Below are 6468 nucleotides of genomic sequence, written 5' to 3'. Positions count from 1 at the left end.
ATACATAAAAGAGCGGGAATGTTTAGAATTTCAGTCAGTCAGTCAGGAGGTCAGTCTGAGAGAGGAAGCCACTCAGAGAAGAGTGAGGAAAGAAGATCCCTGAGAGAGGGATGGAGGAAGGAGGTGCTGCAGCAGACCTCAGTGACCTGGGTCTGCTGGCACGGGAAAGGAAAGAAGGAGAAAGACATTAACTGAAGCCTGAGCTTCCATAAGAAAGAAAGACAAGTACGGAACGTAGGAGTAAAAGGGAATACAGAGGACGTGGGTTAGAGGAAGAACCCTGCCTAGAAGTTCTAAGCGCAAGGCTGGGGCCCGGTACCCGAGGTTGTATGGATGCTAATGGTCCTGCAGCAGACACCGGTGGAGTAGTGGGCTGTAAATGCACTACTCCCATCTAAGACTTGGGGCACAACAGCAACTTGGATAGTGATCCGGGACTCAGGAGTGAGGAGTCCCCGAAGCAGGCTACAGCTGTCTGCCGTACAAGTAGAGTTCTTGGAAACATCTGTCAGGAGGAACTCCAGTGTAACTCAGTACTAGGAGATCTTCACACTTAAAGGCGCTATAAGAGGAGACGTTCAGAAAGGTACATGTTGGCGGAGTGTTGGAAGGGAGCATTCCATCTTGCCTGGAGGTTGACTGAGTCCCTGACCCAGAGGACACGGCACGGAGGCAGGCACCTGTGTGTACTACAGACTGTAAGTAAAGCTTTGGAACTACAAGCCCTGGTGTCCTCCATTCATTCTTGCGCCAACGCACCCAGCACCGCTACATCTGGGTACCAGCTTCTACACCGCTTGCGCCTCTCCTCTTCCCCTACATCTACACTGCCCTGGGGCTCCAGCTCCACCTGTGGGGAGCTTCACCATCTTGGCTGCAACACACCACCAGCCCCAGAGGATCTGCATGCAGCGTCGGCCTAACATCTCACTTGCCGAACACCACAGGTGGCGTCACAAACTATTCCATTCACTACATTCTACCATTCAATTTCCCCCATTAATTGGGCGCCCAGGGCCACGGACTGGGTCACCGCTGCTGTGACACATCCCGCCGACACCGGCCCGGTACCGAGTACCCCACAGGCCAGGGAGGGCGACCTACACCTCCCGCAGAGCAGTACTAGTACAACGCATGTCAGTGCATCGCTGGACACAACTAAAGCTGAAGCTTTGCATGCGGACCAGGTGGAGATGGAGGAAGACATGAGACAGGGACATACTACTCAACCCAGCCTCAACTCATGTGCTCAACGCGGATTTGTTAACAATGAGGAGATGGAAAAACAGCAGTTGGTTGCTGGTGTAACAGAGGCTAGTACCCACCCAAGCTTTGCAGAAGTTTATAACTTAGAGCCATGAAAATAAAAAAAAAATAAATAAAAAAATAGAGGATTTGTGCCACATTTGGAAGCAACACATTTGGTGGGTTGGATCCGCACGAGGACATGAAGGTTTTCCATATCTTGTTTTAAATAGCATTGGTCACTGGTTTAATACTTCCTTTCAGTGTTTTTACCACCTTATCTGAGAGACCTCTAGCCTTTAGGATGATGGATTCAGAAGCCAGGCTGCAAGTTATAAGGCTTGAGGATCTGGGAGAGAAATCGGTACCTGGTGGAGAAAGTTGCAGGTTGGTGGGAGAACCAGCGGGCCATCTACCTTTAAACCAGTAGTTCCCAAACTCCAGTCCTCGCGGACCCCAACAGGTCATGTTTTCAGGATTTCCTTAGTATTTCACAGGTGATGGAAGTATCAGCAAGGCTTCAGGAATTCTCTCACATTTGTAACACTATGGAAATCTTGAAAACATGACCTGTTGGGGTCCCCGAGGACTGGAGTTTGGGACCACTGCTTTAAACTATTCGGGGCACCGAACCAGCTCCTTTTCGGCCAATGAGGTGCTATCAGAATGGTCTTTGTCTTATCCCTCCAGATCTTCTGCAACATCCTTGGTAGGAAAGGAACTGGAGGAAAGGCATATGCCAACTTGAAGTAGCAACGGTGGGCGAATATGAATGCGTCCTTCAGATCCAGGGAAAAGTATCTTTATACTTTTGTGTTTAAATGAGTAGCAAACAGGTGTTCCTCTGGGAGACCTCATTTTTCTGTCCTTCCCTGAAAGAATCTGGCGGCTAGGCTCCATTCTCCTGGATGTATCGTTTTCCTGCTAAGGAAATCTGCTTGCACGTTGGCCGATCCTTTGACATGGAATATAGACAGGGATAACACGTATTCCGCCCAAGCAAAGATCCTGGTTGAAATTGCCTTCAGGCTTTCGTGTCTCGAACTCCCTTGGTGTCGAAGGTGTCACTGTGGTTATATTGTCTGAATTAGTGATGTGTCGTTCGCGAACGAGCCGACACAAAGAGCCGACTCCCTGCTGGGAATGATGGGAGCCGGCACCCCAGTGAGAGCCGCTAAAATCCCTGAATGGCTCTCACTGGGCGTAAAATTCCGGTGTTTGGCAGATGTAACTCCGCCCACTCAGCAATTTAATTGGTTCCTAGCAAGTGGGCGGAGTTTCTGAAGTTGGCGGGCAGGATTTCGGACATCTGAACAGGTGTTCAATAGGGATCCATTTAGGATACGAAAAGAGCCGGCTCTTTTTGGTGAGCGGAGCCATGAGAGCCAGATCACCAAAAAGAGCCGGACTGCCCATCACTAGTCAGAATAGACTTTTATATGAGTCCCTTTTACCAAGTCTTCAGCCGCCTTTAGAGCGTCTTCTTTCAACTTCAGGGAGCTGAAGGCAGTAGAACAATGACTGGCGTCTTGGGTCCATATCCTCTGGAATGACACCGTCCCAGCAAGATAGAATGTGGGACTGAAAGCATCTTGTATGGGCCTGGGCCTAAGTTACCACTGGAATGTGATATTTGGGAAGCAGAATGAAAACCCAACAGCAGGTAAAGAATTGGTATTATTTTTTACGTCATTCCTCGTGTGATATAAATTTTGCATTGCCATGTTTTGAGAGCTATATTTTTCCATATTTCTCTTGACAGTCATGTGAGAGCTTGTTTTTTGTGGGACGAGTTGATGTTTTTATTGGTATCATTTTCGGGTACATTATGTTTTTTGATTGCTTTCTATTCCGATTTTTGAGAGGCAGAATGAATAAAAACCAGCCATTGCTTTTTGCTGTTATGCTGTTCCACATGTGTCAAAATTGATAAGGCAGCTTTATTCTTCGGGTCAGTACAATTACAACACTACCACATTTATAGTTTTTTTGTGTTTTGGTGCTTTTACATAAAACTTTTATAGAAAAAAATTATTTTTGCATTGCTTTATTCGGAGAGCTATAACTTTTTTATTTTTCAGCTGATTGAACTGTATGGCTGTTTGTTTGTTGCAGGACAAGATGACATTTTCAGCAATACTATTTTTATTTACATTCATCTTTTTGATTGCATTTTATTCCACTTTTTGTTCAGTATTATGATACTAAAGCATTGTGTTTTGTCTCACTATTTTTTTTTTATGGTGTTCACTGAAGGGGTTAGCTAGAGGGACAGTTTCACTTGGTGGGTTGCTCCGGACGCGGCAATACAAAAAATGTACTTTTTTCATAAAAATATTTATTTATGGGTACAATATATATTATATATTACACAGCTCTGGCAAAAATGAAGAGACCACCACATCAAAACCCTGTCATGGGCAGCCCATTCTCCAGCCCTGAATCCCATTGAAAACCTCTGGCATGTTATCAAGAAAATGATGGATAGTCACAAGCCATCAAACAAAAATCTGCTTAAATTTTTGCGCCAGAAGCAGTGTGAAAGACTGCTGGAAAGCATGCCAAGACGCATGAAAGCTGTTTTTAAAAATCATGGTTATTCCACAAAATTTTGATTTCTGAACTCTTCCTGAGTTAAAACATTAGTATTGTTGTTTCTAATGATCATGAACTTGTTTTCTTTGCATAATTTAAGGTCTGGAAGCACATTATATATATATATATATATATATATATATATACAGTATATATATATATATATATATATATATATATATATATATATACACACACACACATACACACACACACAGTTAGGTCCATATATATTTGGAGAGAAACATTTTTCTAATTTTGGTTCTAGACATTACCACAATGAATTTTAAACAAAACAAATCAGATGCAGTTGAAGTTCAGACTTTCAGCTTTTATTTGAGGGTATTCACATTAAAATTGAATGAAGGGTTTAGGAGTTTCAGCTCCTTAACATGTGCCACCCTGTTTTTAAAGGGACCAAAAGTAATTGGACAGATTAAATAATTGTAAATAAAATGTTCATTTCTAGTACTTGGTTGAAAACCCTTTATTGGCAGTGACTGCCTGAAGTCTTGAACTCATGGACATCACCAGACGCTGTGTTTCCTCCTTTTTGATGCTCTGCCAGGCCTTCACTGCGGTGGTTTTCAGTTGCTGTTTGTTTGTAGGCCTTTCTGTCTGAAGTTTAGTCTTTAACAAGTGAAATGCATGCTCAGTTGGGTTCAGATCAGGTGACTGACTTGGCCATTCAAGAATATTCCACTTCTTTGCTTTAATAAACTCCTGGGTTGCTTTCGCTTTATGATTTGGGTCATTGTCCATCTATAGTATGAAACGACGACCAATCAGCTTGGCTGCATTTGGCTGGATCTGAGCACACAGTATGGCTCTGAATACCTCAGAATTCATTCGGCTGCTTCTGTTAGGAACGGCGGAACGCACTAAATAATAATAAAGTGCGCTCGCCGCTCGGGGTCCACCGTGCAATAGGTGATATAACCGCTGCTAAGTGGTGGCAGGAGCAATATGGCGGTAATGTGCACAGGGCTAAACGTCACCCAGGTGCACAGAGCAATCTCTGTTAAGTCACAAAGATGCCAAATAAGCACAAATACACAGGCTGAGCCTGGTGAGGTCACAGTACTCAGTAAAAATACACACACGGTATTAGGTCACAGGAGTAGCCCAAGACTGCGGCACTTCGTCCGTCTAGACCTACCGTGTGTGCGGCGTCGCAGCTGCGGAAGCTAAGGAGAGCTGCTACTCCAGCGCGGCGTGGACACTGCCGCTAAACGACAAAGCTATGACGCAAGCGCAACGTCGGACGCTAGCAGCTGTGGATGTTGCAGCAGAGGAGCGCTGGCGATGATTCTAACTCAGTCCCTGACCACATACGTAATATCAGAGGGAAGGGGTTTTATAATGAGTCATTCACCAGAATCATGCATCCGTCCTCATACACACAGCAGCAAGTAAGTCTATACTAGCGCATGGCGGAACAGCCATGCGCGCCTTTTATAGCAGCCGGGACCTTCTGCAAGCCTCCAGATCTCTGAGATGGACCAATGAGATCTGGAGCTGGACCTGAGCACATGACTCCCGATCTTCAATGGGAGATCGTCCCATGAGCATGCTCAGTAGGAGGACAGAAGGACTTAGCCTCAGGAGAGATTTGCTGCAATGCAATCTCCTCTGCAGTAGATAAAGAGCAGGAGACTGCAGAATGTGAGGTTCTGGATCCCTGCGGAGTAAACGCAGAAATCCAACGCCTAACAGCTTCTGTCCTGTGTCACATCATCAATAAACACAAGTGACCCAGTGTCATTGGCAGCCATGCATGCCCAAGCCATCACACTGCCTTCGCCGTGTTTTACAGATGATGTGGTATGCTTTGGATCATTAGCTGTACCACGCCTTCGCCATACTTTTCTCTTTCCATCATTCTGGTAGAGGTTGATCTTGGTTTCATCTGTCCAAAGAATGTTCTTCCAGAACTGTGCTGGTTTTGTTTGGATGTTTTTTTAGCAAAGTCCAGTCTAGCCTTTTTATTCTTGATGCTTATGAGTGGCTTGCACCGTGCAGTGAACCCTCTGTATTTACTTTCATGCAGTCTTCTCTTTATGTTAGATTTGGATATTGATACGCCTACCTCCTGGAGAGTGTTGTTCACTTGGTTGGCTGTTGTGAAGGGGTTTCTCTTCACCTTGGAGATTATTCTGCGATCATCCACCACCGTTGTCTTCCATGGGCGCCCAGGTCTTTTTGCATTGATGAGTTCACCAGTGCTTTCTTTCTTTCTCAGGATGTACCAAACTATAGATTTTGCCACTCCTAATGTTGTAGCAATTTCTCGGATGGGTTTTTTCTGTTTTTGCAGCTTAAGGATGGCTTGTTTCACCTGCATGGAGAGCTCCTTTGACCGCTTGTTTCCTTCACAGCAAAACCTTCCAAATGCAAGCACCACACCTCAAATCAACTCCAGGCCTTTTATCTGTTTAATTGAGAATGACATAACGAAGGGATTGCCCACACCTGTCCATGAAATAGCCTTGAAGTCAATTGTCCAATTACTTTTGGTCCCTTTAAAAACAGGGTGGCACATGTTAAGGAGCTGAAACTCCTAAACCCTTCATCCAATTTTAATGTGGATACCCTCAAATGAAAGCTGAAAGTCTGAACTTCAACTGC

The sequence above is a fragment of the Dendrobates tinctorius genome, unplaced genomic scaffold, assembly GCF_039654945.1.
Source record: "Dendrobates tinctorius isolate UK_male_01 unplaced genomic scaffold, ASM3965494v1 ptg000011l, whole genome shotgun sequence".
Taxonomy (NCBI): domain Eukaryota; kingdom Metazoa; phylum Chordata; class Amphibia; order Anura; family Dendrobatidae; genus Dendrobates; species Dendrobates tinctorius.
The sequence above is the reverse complement of the archived record's forward strand: the minus strand, read 5'-3'. Positions refer to the sequence as shown.